At 39.8% G+C, this 16,648-nt stretch overlaps 1 protein-coding gene across 1 annotated transcript in view; it reads right to left on the bottom strand.

Moving 5' to 3' along the window:
* Positions 1 to 16,648, bottom strand: part of SORBS1 (sorbin and SH3 domain containing 1) — a 163,804-nt gene that overhangs the window by 117,428 nt on the left and 29,728 nt on the right. Inside the window, exon 2 of the mRNA XM_032190804.1 lies at positions 5,852 to 5,910. The gene's annotated coding sequence lies outside the window, so the exon portion shown is untranslated. The remainder of the gene's footprint in view (positions 1 to 5,851; positions 5,911 to 16,648) is intronic.

The raw sequence follows: 16,648 nt of genomic DNA, 5'->3' as shown, positions 1-16,648 counted from the left end.
GACACGGACTTGGTTCTTTAAAGCCCTCACTCTGGTCCCAGCCCCAGGCAGGACCTACCCAGTAGCTATGCTGTCTATGCTCCTGTCCTCCCCATTGTGGCCTTTGTTACACTGCTCACAAATGGACTTGAGCTGGCAGAGCCGGCCAGGCAGGACGGATGGTGTGACCGACCGCTCACTTTGCTGGTAACTGTGTCGAAGTACAAGAGCTGGTGACAGGACGTCCCTTTCCTGACAGCTTGCTCCCAAATTCGCTGCCTCTGTGCAAGTAGCTCTCCAGTGTGTGATTTCTCACATTCCATGAGCGCTCTGATAAAAATTGCTGCATTCAGCCAAATGTTTAGTAACTCCTCTGATAGCTATGTATTAAAAATGACCGTGGGAGTGAGAAAAAAGAGTAATGGTCTGAGATCATTAAGTGCAGTCCTGGGGCAAAGAAAAATTTTCCTCTCCAAATGCCACACGCAGATTTACTGTGGGGACATAATGGGTGGGTGTGTAGGCACTGAGAAGCCCCAGGCAAAAACTTTAGTTTCATTTTCAGCCTTGCCCAGAGTCGATGACTCTCGATGACTTCAGCTAAGTCACTTCATATTCTGCTTTTTCAAAAACAGGCAAAAGTCTACATTAATGCTACATATAGCAAGTCTGTGTATTCACAGTGCATCCTCCTCATAGTGGCAATTGTCTTTCACTGTACTTGCACCATGCCTAGATCTTAGATGAAACCTCAAGGTAACATAAAATTTGCAGAAACCTGTATCATTTCACAGTACTACCATGAAATTACTTGTATGGACTACTAAGAACTAGCACTAGCTGGTTTTAACAGGCTAAAAGCTTCCCAGCAGTATGGACAAAATTGAATGCATCTGAATGATGGATCTGGCTGTGTCAAAGCTGCTGAGGAGCCCCGCTGTTCCTGATGCTGTCAACAGAGCAAAGAGGAAAAATAGAAACTGATGCTTATGGAAGGTGCCACTCCTTTCTCAACACCAACTAGCCCTCTGTTTTATATACTCTTTCTGTCAGCAGTGCCACAGTGGAGTCAGCCTGTTTTTTGAGACCAGAGAGTACCTGTGCCCTAGACAGGTTTGCTTAGAGCCAGCCCCAGATAATACTACCATTATTTCTCTCTTCCCATACAGTTCACTAGACTAATCATGCAGTGTTTTCTGTAGCTCCCTTACAGGACAGGCTCCAGACAACAAATACAAACATCTGTACAACCCTTCATTTTTCAATTCCTTGATACTGCTGTAAGAAAAATAATAATAATAAAAGCTGAGAGGGAACATAGATTGAATGAACCTAGAGAGAATAAATCCAGTACTGGAAGTTCCCAGGCAAACAAAGAAGCTTCCCAGGTGGAGCATAATGAGCTCTTGTTCAGGATAAAGTGCAAAGCTCAGAAGATCAATAGATATTGAAGGAACACTGTTGTGTTTTGATCAGGGTAGACCAAAGAAATTATATTAATTGCTTTTCAAGACAGAGACTTCCACAGACTTTATTCCATTCTGCTATTATGCAGAGAAAGTTGGTAGAAAGCCGTTTAAGAGTGTCCCATCCAGCTTGAATGTTGAAAAAATGGTAAAAACAGAGAATTCTCCAATCTATTTCATGTTAAATTTATCTTATAACTAACAACTTCTTCTTTGTTCCTTACTACCTCCTAACCCTATTTTCACTCTGTTTTGCACCTTTTCATTTTTTATTTCATAGACTTGCAAATCCCCTTCTCCAGTCACCATCTTCTCAGAAATCACTTTTCTTTCAAACTGTTCTCACCCTTCCTCCTACAAGCAGCTGTGCTGTATGTCATCGTCTGGGCATGATTTAGACTGGGAGCTCTACAGTGCAAAGAACAGGTCTTATTTATGTTTGTGAATCCTCGTCTAACTTTATACTGCTGTATAAATGTTTAATAGGTAATAATGCATTTGCTGGAACAAGCTGTGCGCTACTCCTCATTGAGACTGTTTGGATACAATCCTTGCTGACTGTCAGAAGCTTCTGGAATAATAAATAAATAAATAAATGCAGCTGTTTGGTGACACTGCAGTCTCAATGTTAAAAGATGCAATAGTTGAAATGGTCCATGAACATCCATCATAGCACTGGAAATGGCCACATCTCCTCTTTCCAGTTTTGAATCAGCATAGAGCTCAAGAGCTCAGTGCTATGGATGTAGGCTCAGCTTCAGCCATTGAGATTTATCTCCTTGATGTTATCTATATCCAGACCTCCACAATGACACAATTTTAAAGAAGTATTTCAAATTTTTGTTTCCTCTTTAATGTTGGCTGAAGACTCTAGAATGGTTCTGTCCATCCTCCACTCCACTCTTGGCATAATGTTTCTTTGAGTGTATCAAGACCTGTGTTAGAAATAATTCTGAAGGAGAAAGCCCAGTAGCAGATCGGACGCATAGCTTTTATTTCATGGACCAAATAGGAGCCAGATGATTCATCACTGACACCACACAAATAATGAATGCTCAAGCAAACAGGGAATGTATGATGTCTTGGCCTCAGGGCCAATGAATAAAATATGGTGATGCTAACGGAGAATATGCAATAGGGCAGCAAGCATCTCAGGTCTTCATGTCATCTAGCCTAAGGTTAGCACTCATAGAGACAAACCGCAACATAAATTTCCACAACCTGCACAAATAGATATCTTTGGGGTTTGTTCCGCCCATGTTCTTTCTGTATCAGGTTGCTACTGATGGTGAAGCTAGTGATGACAAGTCTTATCCCTTCATCTCAGCAATTTGTGCACTGTTGACATGAAATCCAGGGATATATTAAGAATTGCTACTGTGGCATGCTTGTAGGGGCTCTGAAAGGAGGAGTGAAATGGGGCCCCTGTCTAGCCGTCTATCTCCAATAACACATCTTAGGGTTCGGATCTTTTTCCTATGAATTTTTATACAGTTTCACTAATAAGATATTTTATCCTTGGAAGAGATTTGACTAAGTGATGAATTTAGAAGATTTGACAATTGTCAGTGGGCAGTAGGAAAGAAAAGGAGCTGTATCCAAGAGAAGTCAGTTTAAAATGCAGAAGATGACTCTGTTATGAAAAAATCCTATTACAGGCATATCTCATGGACTTTATATAGTTTCTTCAGTTTCATAAACCACCACTGTAGCAATTTAAAAGTAGATTTGACCAAGCAGTATTGCAGGGAACACAGATATATCATCATGGATGAGCTAAGAACCCCGTTTTCTCCCATTTTCACAATTGTGCATGACAAGATTTCAGTACTAGTCAAAGTTTATTTACCTGTGACCAGCACAATTTTCAGGGTTTAGATTTTAGTGACAATAACAACTCTTTAGGAAGAAAGTTGTCTGCTATTTATCAAGTTAGAAATATTACAGGGGCAAAGAGAGGCATGGCTCCTAAGTGAAGATGAGCTAGCAGCATAGAATTTGGAAAGATCAGAACTGAAAAACTTCAGAAAATCTGCTCCCATATGACTGGAAGCTAAACTGTTTACAGATTCTCACTTACTTGCAAGCATTTGGCTCTTACAAGAAAACTGGCTGCAGTTCTCTACCTATACTAACTGGTATCAGAAACGCATTCCCTGGAGCTATAATAATTTTCATTAACTTTTCATCTCATCAAATACCAGAGCTTACATGTGAAAGCTGTGTTCTACGAGGCCAAATACTTACAATCAAACTAAAACAGGAAGGGTCTTCAAACAGACCACATTGAAAGTCCACTCTCTTATTCTGCCTAGTCAGAGACCATCAAAAAACACTTTTAAGTACAATGTAAGCCTCTTGGTACAAGAGGACAAGTAGTACAATGCCTTCATGCTTAACACAAAGTAATTTGAAGTGAAGAAAATAAAACTGAGAGCTGTTAGTTATTTTATTTTGCCTCTAAAGAACATGGTTTCAAGTACCCAAACGTATAGCTAAAATGAATAGTTAACAACTAATTTTACACAGCTTATTTAGAGCTCACAGCTTGTAGGAACTGCAAACCTGTTGCCCTCTCCTCCCCCTCCGCCACCTCATTGTTTTTGTCAAGGAATCCATATCTAATTCACAAAAATATATTTCTGTAGAAACTATAAAACTTCTTTCATGACCACTTTACTTTGTCTCTAGTTCATTTAAAATGTAACAAGCTCTGACTCAGATATAATTAGAATAATTTGCATTAATTCTAGTACTGAACGATTTATGATACCTCATGTATTCACAGAAGAGTCCCATCTTCAAAAGGTTTCAAGGATGAACTGCTATGCCTCAGAGACAAAAAAAGCCTTTAAGATCGGGGTCAAGCTGGGCATTTAGATTCAAAAATAATAAATAAATCCATTTGGAGACAAAAGCCTATTGTATATTGCTCCTCCAGGAAAACCCATGGGTGGTTGAGAATTACTTGGGAAAACTTTGTGTAAATTAGTTCTGAATCACTCTCAGTTCTTTCTTCCACACTGAAAAGAGGGGTCTGTGGAGGGAGAAAAGCATTGGTGAGTTCACACAGGGTCACGGAATATCTGGCTTTCCAAATGCAGAACTAGAAACCATTCATGCTTCTTGGGATGCTGAAAGGCAGACTGAGCATATTCCCTGCCCATGGCTCACTGAGGAACTGAGGCACCCTCTCTACATGTATCCAACTAAAAATGACGTGGGGGAAGTGGTGCGAGGCTAGAAGGTACAGAGGGAAGCACAAACTGAAGCAGTAAAAGCTTATGCGTTGTGATGGTTCAAAGGCACCACTTCCTGCTCTCTGCTCAAAAGCAAAAAAATAAATAAATAAATAAATAAATAAATAAATCAGTCCCACTGTTCCTCATCCGACATTGCTTTCTCTGCTACTGGGCAGATGGGCAGACATTGCCAAGCTGACAAAGCAGACACATGGAAATCTAGAGTTTGTTACAAACCACGGATTTTTACTCAGGAATTTTGCAACATCCTATAGAATTAAATAGAAACTAATAACCAGACTACAGAGTTATTTACATTAGTTCAGAAAAACTGGAAATACGAAGTTATATTCTGGTCTTTCATAGTAACATTTATAGAAAAAAAAAAGATTCTTTATTCTTAACTCTGTAATCATACGCTAACAATTATCGCCACAAAAGCTATTTCAATTCTTCCAAGTTATAAAACAAACTAGACAGCAGGAACAGCTTTGAACCTTTGAACATCAGGTTCTTATTTACTTTGCCATCCTATCTTTAGGTCAAAATCTTACACATCTGCTGAAAGCACTTTCTCCACCTGAGGCAATTCTCCTGGTAGAACTGCTTCAGGTACCAAGCTGCTGAGGAGGAGCAGTACAACCTTGATTCAGTCCTTGATTAGAAAACAAGACCTCCTTACAGAGGTCTATGGAGACTCTCAGATTCAGCAAGTGAAGGACACAGCACTTCCATTATGTCTTGTATTTGCCCAGGAGTGAAAACTGAGTGAGTTAGGGCATAACCCTGGGGAATCATGTTAATCAACACACACTGGCCATGATTTTGAAGTCAGTGTATACATACATGCTATATAGTTTGGTTCTTGTCCTGAAGCCTCTGAAACCAAGCGTTTTCCCATTACCACAAAGCCCAGTCTTGAACATCATTCACGGTAGACAGTACAAGCAGGGTGGTAAATGATGTACAGATTGACTTGAATTCTCAAGCTTAGTTCTAATTCAATGCAACTCTCTGAGGAAGACATATCTGGTGTTTAAAATATTGCATTCAAAATCAAGCAAGTATTCTTCTACCAATGGCTTTGCAAGTCACTTTTCTGAAAGTTTCCATACTGTGTTTGAGATGAATACTGGGGAGTGTAACAATGCATAAAATACATACCTTTGGCAGAGCTTGCAGAAAGAGAAGCCACAGCTCCACAGGTATGCCCTGGCCTCCTCCTGGAAAAAGAGAAAAGCAGCAAGTGTTTTACAATATAATAATCTAATGCATCTATTGGAAAAATGAACTATAAAATAGTGTCTTAGTCTAAAATAGAAGAAACCACCACGACACTGGGGTCTGTGAGAAATCTATATGATTTTTTCTAGCCTATCTACTTCAACTAGTATTGTTATTTTTAAAAAGCTAAAAGTCACCATTTGACTACGAGTATGCTTTTATGAGGAAAGAGCCTCCATGTCTACATGAAACCCAAAGCAACATCATCTGTGTTTATTATTCTGTAAAGAGAAACAGTGCCAAACTTCCTGCAACACCCACTTTAGCTGCTGAAATCCAGAGAACTGAATGTGCTGCTGTTAGCATTTGGAAACAGAAATGTGTTTTGATCTAATATATTAGACACAGGCTTGCTTGGTAACTAGAAGGTACTGGATTCCAGAGCAGGTTAAAGTAGTGCAAAATACTCAACTCATACAGGATAACTTCTATTCACCATCTTTGAAAATCTCCAAGTGTTCTACACACCCTAAAAATACCACGAAAGTCAGTAAACAGTTGAATTCTCCCAGGTCATCACATAAATCGCAGCTTAATTGATGCATACTAATGTTTTAACACTACTCTTACTACATTGTACTTAATACAAAGATACTCATGAGACAGGACTAAGACAAAACTTCTCATGAAGAGAGATTTCTGTGTTGCAGTTGGGGCTATTGCTGTTTGGTCAGGTGTCTTCCTACTGGCAGAGGATGCAGCTTGTGGATATGCACAAGTAGGGATACAGTGGGATACAGGGCCAGCTCTCTCCTGTGGACACTATGCTGCTGCTTCTCATCTTACAGTCTCTCAGAAAAGTGCCTCCTCCTGTCTCTTGCCTGTCTCTTCCTGAACATCCCCCTAAGAATCAAGTGGGAAAACAGCTGCCCAGAAAGACAAATCTACAAAAGCTGTCTAGAGCATTTCAGTGAGATCTAAACCCTGCAGAAGTTCTGCTTTCAGGATTTCTACTCAAATTTATTTCTATGTTCTGGGCTTCTCTGACCTCATTAAGGCTGTACAGTGGGAACTCACCTATCCGTTTCCCTGCTCACAACAGGCAATTCTCTACATGTCTTCAACAAGTGACAGCAGATAGGAAATCCATTCTCTGCTGTTACCACCATAGACAAGTAATCAGAAATGCCAAAAAGCAGCAGATTTCAACTGCCGCTCTCCAAGTCCAGTGCGGATGATACGAGCAGGGCCTATACTCCAAGCTGTCCCTCTGCCACAGAGCCTCAGGATGGGGAGAGCTCACAGTTTAGCAACATCATCGTGCTACGACCATGACAAGGGTCCTGTATACTCCCAATGAAAAGCTGTCAGTTAGCAATATATAAGTAGGCACTTTTTAAAACTGAAAACCTCCTCCCTGCTTCTTTCTTTGCTTCTCAAATGGTAGCCCATAGGTACCTCTGGGTGGGGAAAAGACACCCGCTTCTTCCCTGCAGGAAGGGCATTATAGGACTAAAAGTATTCCTTCAGCTGAATATATTACATCCAAACTTCCCTTTCTCATCGTACAAGTTCTACCTCTGTCAGGACAGTTGCAGTCCAGAAAGAGGAAGAAGAAAAAGTCTCCCCAGCATGCCTCCAGCCGAGGGAAGGGCTCCGGCCTACGCCAGCAAGTGACCCCTCGTGCCTGCTGCCTTGTGCACTAGCAGGCACCCAGGGAGCTGCTCCACATGAGACAGCCTGTCTCTTCTGTCCTGCTCTTCCTTCTCAGTTGTAAGGTTTGTGCACTCATTGGAACGCCCTTGCCAGTCAGTGAGGAGTTTCTCCTTTTCAACAGTGTTGTTTTGGGGAGCAAGTAAAATCCTTCAAGTGTTCCCACCTCTTTCTTCCTCTCAGGAACCAATCCACCTCACCAGTTGCATCAACCCAGAAGCAAGGACTGAGGCACTGCACACATCTCAACCCTCAGGTTCTGAGGCTCATTCTCCTCACAATTCAATGCATCAAGCCCGCCACATTGGGCAGTGCAACCCATAACCATGCCATAACACTACTGGGTATACCTGTAAGACATGGTGTGATACCACGGTTACCCTAAAGCCTCTTCCACCAACAGACACATTTTTGCCAGCCCAGCTTGGCTGTCTGTCTTTCCATGGTATTCAGCTTTTCATTTCTCATTTACTACCTCTTGAGAGAAAAGTAATGCTATTATACCCTCTTTGGGTGCCGTGACAATCTAAGATCCCTACAGAAAAGCTCTAATAAAGAAAAAAGGCACACCCATATATTTTCTTTCTATCCTAAACTTAACTTGGGATCAAATCTCTTACCCAATGCCTTTCCTTTAGGCATGGGGTCAACTAAGCCTACTCAAATCATAATCTGACTTACTCTTGCTCTAATGCCAGTGCTGTTATGGAAAACATAGAGGTACAACACATTTTTCTTTTCTATTAATTTACCTAGGAAGGAAATGCTGAGCACACACTACCTGTAATGTGTCAAACTTGGATTGTTTACCTGCAAAAATAGCTTTTTGACTCAAATCACACCCTATCCCCAGCCATACTTAGAAAAAAAAATGCTTCTGAAAGTAGTAATAAACAAAAGTCAGACCTCATTTCAAGAAAAACTACTTGGTGGTTTTGGCTAAAATCTAGAGTCCAAAGACAGAGAACATGAAGCAAAATACATAAGCCCTGATTCCAAGAACGTTATTCAAGGAAATTGACACTTTCCACTTACCAGAAGACAGCAAAACACGTAAGTATAACTGGAGCACACAACATTATGAATAGCAGTAACAGTTAGTGTTGCCATTAGATAAGCAACTCTGACATGAACCACTCTTATCTAATGTTGATTTGGAGTGCCAAAGGACTGTTATTTCCACTCGTTTGCCACAGAGGAGAAATTCTTTGAGAGTCCAATTAAGTTCAATCATGAACACATGCTTCCTACAGATATCCCTGAGGATCAGGCACATATTACAACTACATTCCTAACAGCCAGAAGGGCAGTAATAGCACAACCAAATTCTACTTTCAAACTGCTGGATTACAGCTTGAAGAAACAGTGTCCAGGATGCTGCCTGCTCCCTGCAGAATGGTCTGGTGTAGGCAAAATATGTATACATTTCCTCTCTGGCAAGCCCAACAGTCTAACCTGCTTATGTGACAGCCATGCAGTGTCCAGACAGCTTGAGAAAGATGAAGTAAAATATCTGAATTACTGTCTTTTAAATTAAATAGTATAAATAATGTACAGAACATATGTTCTGACTGGGACACTATTTTAGGGTTCAAGTAAATTTTCTAAGTTACTTACGAGAGTGGAAATGTTTGGATATCAAAGTATTAACAGCAAAAGTGCACATCCTGGATACCAAGAACAAAGACGTTATGATTCTGGAAGCTGCTGGAGGTACAATGAGGTATATTCTGGGCAATCTTTCCTGCATCTCATGCAGAAACCTCATTCATAACTATTTCACGTCATTGCCTCCTCTAAACCCTACCTCGACCATGAGCTTTGAGCTTTTCACACACTCTCTGCTCAACCTCCCAGTCTATACTTTTACTACCCCTGTTAAGCCTTTAAAGCAGAAATTAAAATAAAAATAAAAAAATAAAATAATAAAATAATAAAAAAAAAAAAAACACAAAACACACCAGTGCCCTCGTGGAATAGAAGCACACGTTAGAAAGCAAAGAGCATGTATATCCATCCTGCTACCCACAAGAGTCTAACACCATTTCAATTCTGCCCTGCAAAAATTAGTCTTGCACATCAAAGGATGGCTGCTGTGCCACTTGTAGCAGTATGAAGGCCATCATTTTCCACACACCTTCTTGTGAAGGAGAAACATGCCCAGCTCTGCACTGTATGTGATGCACCACAGAGTCAGCATTCATGTCTGTAAAACTTGAGTGTGGGGGAGCAGAGATGAAGGAGAGGGAAAACAAAACTGTCACTGCCTCTGCCACTTTGGAGTGCTTGCCCCTTTTCATCACAAATTAAAATAGCCCCCAGACAAGACACTGAAGGTTCAACTCAGAGCACAGAATGAAATTAAGTCATTTTCTCCAGCTTAGTCACTGACTTTCCATGCCTTTCAAACAAAAAGCCAGGAAGAGCATTGAGGAGCACAGCAGCAGCAGCAACAGCACTGCTGCTGAGAGGTCTTACAACAAATGCCTTTGGAAAAAATGACGTCAGTAATGCAAAGAAGAACAGAAGATCACAAAAGGAAGCCGATGACGAAGGGACATTTCCCATCCCCAGCCTTATGAGTACTGTAATCCTAGCAACCAGAGCTGTTCAAAAGTGTGTGTAGGAGGACAGAGGGAAGAAAGGGTAGCACTGTTTATAATACATAGAAATAGAGGCTGCAGCAGTAGCCAAATGAAGAGAATAACTTTTATGCATGAACGGAAGAATGGAAGGAAATGGGTAGGTAAGGACAATTGTAGGGTTTGTACTGTACAGAAGAGAATCACAAAGGATGCAATTTCTTCCATGGAAAAGATGTTTCACCCATGGAGTTGGATGAAATAACTCATCTGGAATAGTAACCTTTTAATATTTGTTATCTGTGGTTCTGTTACTAGACAGGTTGCAGTTTTTACTTATAATTAGCACTTCATCAGCTAAAAAGTCAAGGCATTCTGTGCATCAATCCATTTTGTCTTACATCACCTTTACAAGATGCGTATCAACCAAGACTGAAAGGAATGCCTGGTGTGAATCACAAATACTTTAAAGGGTTCTCAAAGTTTGAATACTCAACACTTTCTGAAAATAAACTTCCTGGAATAAGCTTTTAGGTCATTTCGTATCACTAAGCCTTTCTGATATCCTGGCCATTTCCTCTCTTCTATTGCAAACAAAATGGAAGTGCACAGAGGCACCAGTTTGTTTAAAAAATGCTTATTTATAAACCTAAAAGAAAGCAGTTGTTTTTTCACCAGTTGTCAAGCACTTCAGATCTCACTAGGAAAATTATATCCCACCCTCAGAACGTCATAGTATAGTTTGAAAATCTATTAGGGGGCATCTAATAAATTCCACAGGATTTCGAACAAATGCCTATAAAAATGCATTGCATTCATCTAGAGCCCACACAGGCTTCTCTGTTGGCAGATAAAGAAAACTGGTCTGCTCGTTGACCTGCTTACATATGACATTAATGACCCAGTCCACAAGTATGAAAATACTTTCCAAACTGAATTGCTTTGCATCAGGGTAGGAAATGCATGCAGAAGTGATATGTTTATATATTTATTTATTTTTACTAATGGGCACTTTTACCACAATTACTTCTGTGTGGACTCCTTCTCCATGGCACTAGGTGAGCTGAACGAGGCTGCCACTTACCACTGATATTTTTCAGTGGTTTTCTGTGCATGAAGAAAAGCAAGTCTGCTGCCAAGCGGCTTAAGTCAGGTACTGGGGGGATCTGGGGCTAATAAAAAAAATTAAGGGTCCTCACACAGGAAAAATGTTGAAAAACACTTATTTATACTGACAGTATATTAATTACTGTCCTGCGAGTAATTCTATTACACCTCTATAGAGAATCCAAATATTCACACAATTATTTGGTGCAATCAAGATAACATCTTAATGATCTGGAAATGTAAATTGCAGCAAGGCAAAAACACACTAAAATAAAGTGAAAGGGGATCCTCGCGATTTGGCGGACCTCTGACAAACATCCAAAAAAACCAGACACATTTCACTGCTAACATTCTTCATATTATTTCCAACTGATTTTTGACACTGGAATCAGTTTTTAATAGATGCAAAGGGGATAAATGTCTCATTACCAAAAATAAATCCGTCTGTTAAGGATGACAGAGAGAAGCAGAAGCACTGCACTGCCTATTATGGTATTAAGCAACAGATTTCATTCCCTCTGCTACATGCCCATTAATTAAAAATCTGACAAGCTTTTCCAAAGAATTTCTGAGCTTCTTTGGTCCTCTTTAATTCATCCATAATTCTTTGTATATATAAACATGTCAGGCCTGGAAAGAAGTGGGACATGCCCATAATTTACCACAGAATTTTTTTTCTATTCAAACACAAATACTGGTAAAGAAACAATAACAGACAAAAGGGGGAATAATGCAAGAAATTATTGCAATGAAACAAATGTGCCTGCAATTCCCTGTGCAGTCACCAGATGAAGCTGCTTAAAACACCAGCTCCAACATGTTTGTCTGCCTTTTTGACCACAGAGACCTCATATGTCTGTGCCACAACTAGATGCATCAGCTCCCAGTAAGTTAAATCACTTCGCATTACAGCCTCTCATGAATGTGAGACACTACTTTAATAGGAAATGGTAGCTTGCTTTGCATTAACAGTGTGCTGCACAGAGCCACAACGCAGTGAGGCCTTTGTTCTCTTTGCAATGTGTTGCTTTTGTAAAATTCCTTCCCCCATGGTCAGGCTGAGTAGCCATTTTGTTCTTACAATTAGTATAACATGGATAGAGCTGTCAAACACACACACACACACACACTTACTTGCACTCTCATAGCTAACCATACTCACAGATTTTTGCCTTTACTTCTTGTTCTTCTTCAATGAGAAAAATTCACCACAGAGCAAAATCGCACATTTGTGCAATGAGAACTGCCCCAGTTCAGCCTGTTGTTATACTTTAAGTCAAAAAAATATTTCTGTGGGCTATTGATGCTTATAAGGTTCAAAGGTAGATGCAAATGTAAAAACTGAAGCACAGAGGGGCTTCCACCCTGTCACACAGGAAAATGCTATCCTATGTTTTACCCAGCTATTCTTCTCTCCTCTAAAGCCAATCCAAATGAAACAATTCTTCACTGGCATGCAGGAGGGCTAGATAGCCTAATAGCTCTCTTCTACCTCTAAGCAATTCATGCCTTGCATGGCTTGTTTTTATTGACTTATCTTACTGGCTGTTTGTGGGCAGAAGCACGTGCCTCATGCAAATGCCAAAACCTCTCTTGCTTTGTGATGCTACTGTACAAGTGCAAGTAATCAGAATTAAAACAACAACAACAAAAAACATTTTTTTCTTTCTGTAGGACTCTGTATCGCTTTGCATAATTTTTACATATGCAGACATAAGCTTCAACAATACCACACCAGAAATAGTATATTAACCAATCTAATCCTTCAAGTTCAGGGCCACAAGCTTTACATCTCCTGATTCACCAAAGCTGATACCTGAGCTGCTCTTCAAAGACCTGAACTTTAGCAGAGATTCCCAGTCCCAGTAAATAAAGGCAGAAGTCATGACACCTGAGACAATCAGGAAGACAGAATAAATATGTGTTTTGAACATATCACTCTGCTAAGAGAGAAAAAACATTCTTTGTGCACCTTTCTTAAAGAAAAAAATTAAAATGTCAGCAGGGACTGGCAGTGACATTTCAAGTCAGCAGCAGAAAAGGAGGCATTTCCTCAGAGCACATTTACAACTGTGGCTAGGGGTAGCACTTAACGGGAGCAGGACTTTAATCCCTGTCCTAGGGAGCACCCACAGTTTTGTACAGCTAAAATCATTTTGCTTACTACATTAAGAGTTAAGAGAGATGATGAGAAGTACACAATGGGCAATATGTGTTACTCTCCTGGGCTTTCCATGTGAGGGGTTGATTTTTTGGAAAATTATGAGTTACTGAGGGAAATAGATTCGAATAGATCTTGAATTAGATGAAAAACAAATAAAAAGCCTCTCTGAAAGCACAGTAGGTTGTGTCTAGTTCATGCACTCTCACAGCAGACTTTGCCATTATAAGTTATTTAGAAACTCTGTTAATGATAAAAAGACTAATGCAAGTCAAAAAAGATTATCTAATATAAAATCCTGCTGCTGCCAGATTAAAAAAAAAAAAAAGGAGATTTAAGCCAAGTTACAGTAAACACAGTTAAGACAAGGAAGAAATTTGTTAAGAAGCTAATATTTCTTCTTAGATTTGTTGAAAGTACAAGTCAAGTCCTCAGCAAATGTGAAAGGGGTCGGCTATGTGTGTTCTAACACAATAGGAATGCTTTTCTGATTTTGCCTAAAGAAGTTACTGTAGCATCAATACCAAATCACAATATGTATTAATATTGCCTTTCTGACTAAAAGAGCAAGCATTGAACTTGTACTTCTAAGCCCAAGCGCAGAGGAAAAATATCAGCCCCTTACCTTGAAAAAAAACTTATTATATGTTTCAGCATTAATGTTCTGCATGAGATTTTTCCACTAAGTCTATCACCTGGAAAGGAGAAGCAGCCCTGGTCAGAGCACTTGAGAAATGGAGGACTCGTGATTTTTAATGTTTAACCACGTTAAAATAATGACCAAGCAAGCTGCAGTTTTGAAGGTTAACAGCAAAACTTAACTACAGGAAAGGAAAGTCTGCTTTCACTGCTTGGAAGTGTTCCTGATTTTTTCAGCGAGAACATTCAATAGTACATGTTAAATATTTAACTCTGTGTTTTTCCAGTATTACACCAGTTTTCCTCCGGGGATACAAAGGAAGGCAGTGGCATAGCTGAACCGTTACTATCCTTTAAAAGTAAAAAGGAGAATAGCCACTACTTACAGAAAACAGCTATAGAAAAATAAAATAAAGAGCAAAAAATTTCTGTAAAGAAACTTTCTGTATATCACATCACAAGAACATCATAATAAGTCAGCATCTCATATAGACAGTACGTGATGAAAAAGATGTAAATAAAAATCATCATCTGTCCTCTTTACAGATGTTTAGAGAGTGACAGTACTGCTCTACTTCATCACTTAGTCTTTCTGAACATGTAACAGGTTAATTTTTGAGGAAACTTTCAATTGCTGGCTAGCGAACATCTGTTCCTATCTACAACTAGTTATCTATGGCTGCTGCAGCTTCCAAGGCAAGCAAAACACGCTCATTTGATGTCCGCCCCCCCCTATTGCAAGGCACTCTTACTGCCTAGTTTTCTGTAATCTTGTTATGAGACATCCCTTCCTTCTGCCTCCCCATTTTTTTACTTCTTTCTTCCTGAATGTTTTCCAAGTCCATTTCCTTGATTTTTGAGTTAGCAAGAAACAAGACTTTCAAATTCCATGCTGAAAGAAATCCACCCACACTCACAGTAAGCCATAAGAAAGAAACAACTGGATGTTCACAAGTGGCAGCACTTGGTACCCTCTGGTACCAAGTCCTCCCTACAAATCCCCCTCATGCCCCATTGCCAGAGCACAGGGGTACGGGACATTTGCAGCCCCATTCTTCAAACATGCTGGTTGAGAGAACATGATGCTGACAGCTCTAATGGGAACCAGTGGTACTTAGGAGCAGCCAGCACCTTTGAAAGGCAAAAGCCACATCATGTTGGTGCTCAGATGACTCTGGACTTAAAAGCCTTTAATGTTAGAAAATACGATGACTGAATGAAAGATGGCATGTATTTTCCAGATGCAAACTTCACTGTAATGAGATGCAGAAGGAAAACCAATACTCCTGCAGACAGTAAAAGCCTCACAGTGTCAGAGCCTTCTATCCTTCCACCACTCTGTTCAGCACCTTTAAATCGAAGATGTTCTGCAGCCTTTCACACTTGACCTCTTAATTAAAGCATGGTAAAATTAATATCTCAGACACAATATATCCTTTACCCACCTATATCAGTAATTAAACTAATTCTCAAGGGAGTGAGAACATTTGTTATGTGTAATGTAATTTGAGCAGGGGTATTCTAAAGAGAGAAAAGGAGCTGATGTTATAAATGCAGTCATTTATATTTTAAAGGGAGCTATTGTAAATGAAAGAACACCACCCGTGTTGGCTTGAGGCAGCCCCCAGCCAAATGAAATCTTTTGTGTCACCTGGGACAGTTCGTTGCATATGGTCTCCTCATCTCTGGCTGTAATACTGAATATCTACATGGCACAGAAAACAGACTTCATGCATTCTCTGTGATGCTAGCACAAAAATCCACTTTCAAAACCAATGGAACTGTATTTAATAATAATTTCACATTTGTTCTACATGTAAAGTAGGACAGCTCTAAGCAGGTCTAAGGTGGTTTTTTGTTTGTTTGTTTGTTTTTGTTAGCTTTTTTGTTTGTTTGGTTGGTTGGTTGGTTGTTTTTTTTCCCCAGGGGCAATATGGGCTGTTTGTTTTGCATTTGTAGAAAGCCTGGATGTGAAGACCTTGACTCATCACTGAAACAATCACAATACAAATGAATCATCATATAGAAAAATTATATGTAACTAAAGCTAACTAACAAATAGTTTAACACTGAAAAACAGGAATCAATGGCATCAAACCTGTTACGAATTATTTACTGTTTTTATTTCAGCAGTTCCAAAATTGCTCTGTCATCAAACATCTATACCTAAAGCCAAACTACCCAAAGCAATGCAGTAAGAAAATAATTTTGCCTTTAGGTAAAAAGAGAAAGTTACATATCCCTGGGTACAATGACAAGCAACTGTGTGAGCAGTATAAACAATCGCCCCAGTGGGAACAAGATGAGCGTACGTCTTGGGAACAAGCGTACATCTTGCTCTGAACAACACCCAGTCAGAATGGCAAAATTTAATCTCTTCGTGCTGATGTACAAAGCACCAAGCAATGTGAAATACATCCTACAAAGTAACTAAAAACATATATACACAACTAAGGAGGTACAGAGGATACACGAAGCACTACAATAAATAGCACAGAAGACAACACCCATTCCTTCAGGAACAAGACTCATCTG

The sequence above is a fragment of the Aythya fuligula genome, chromosome 7 (genome assembly GCF_009819795.1).
Source record: "Aythya fuligula isolate bAytFul2 chromosome 7, bAytFul2.pri, whole genome shotgun sequence".
In the NCBI taxonomy this organism is placed as follows: domain Eukaryota; kingdom Metazoa; phylum Chordata; class Aves; order Anseriformes; family Anatidae; genus Aythya; species Aythya fuligula.
Note: the sequence above shows the minus strand (reverse complement) of the source record. Positions and strands in the feature narration are given on the sequence as shown.